Genomic DNA, 591 nt, shown 5'->3' on the forward strand with positions numbered 1-591 from the left:
GGTATCCATGCTGATGCATCTGCGCTTAAACTGTCTTTGTAGCTATGCATTGCACGATGTGACATAGAATCAACCTTTTTTTATGGAATTGTGTATCCATTTACTTATCTCAAAAAAAAAAAAAAAACATTTTTTTTTTTTTTGGTGATATAAGGGGGGGGGGGGGCGCGCGTCGCAGGCGCCCCCCGCCCTAAATCCGCCCCAGAAAATTAAGTGTTTGAAATAATTAGGCCTAATACAAAAATTAAGTGGGCTAGGGAGAAGATAGATTTTTCAATAATGTGCTACGAAATCTGTTGGAAATTATCAGCTCCAGTGATTGCAGATTGATCCATGTCATCTCTAGGCCCTGTCTCTTATACACATCTAGATGTGTATAAGAGACAGGTATAACATGTGAGGACATGTTCTCTAATATATAGCTTTAACATTATTGGTAGTATAGCTATAGTATACCATGTGAGGACATGTCCTCTAATATATAACTTTACCATTATTGGTAGTATAGACGAGTAGTATGACAAGTGAGGACATGTATCAGCCATATTCATATCTGAGGACATGTCCTCTGTAGCCGAGCTTAGTAGAGAC

This window comes from Anneissia japonica, unplaced genomic scaffold (genome assembly GCF_011630105.1).
Source record: "Anneissia japonica isolate Jap-2015-1 unplaced genomic scaffold, ASM1163010v1 scaffold288166_len63605_cov159, whole genome shotgun sequence".
Classification (NCBI taxonomy): domain Eukaryota; kingdom Metazoa; phylum Echinodermata; class Crinoidea; order Comatulida; family Comatulidae; genus Anneissia; species Anneissia japonica.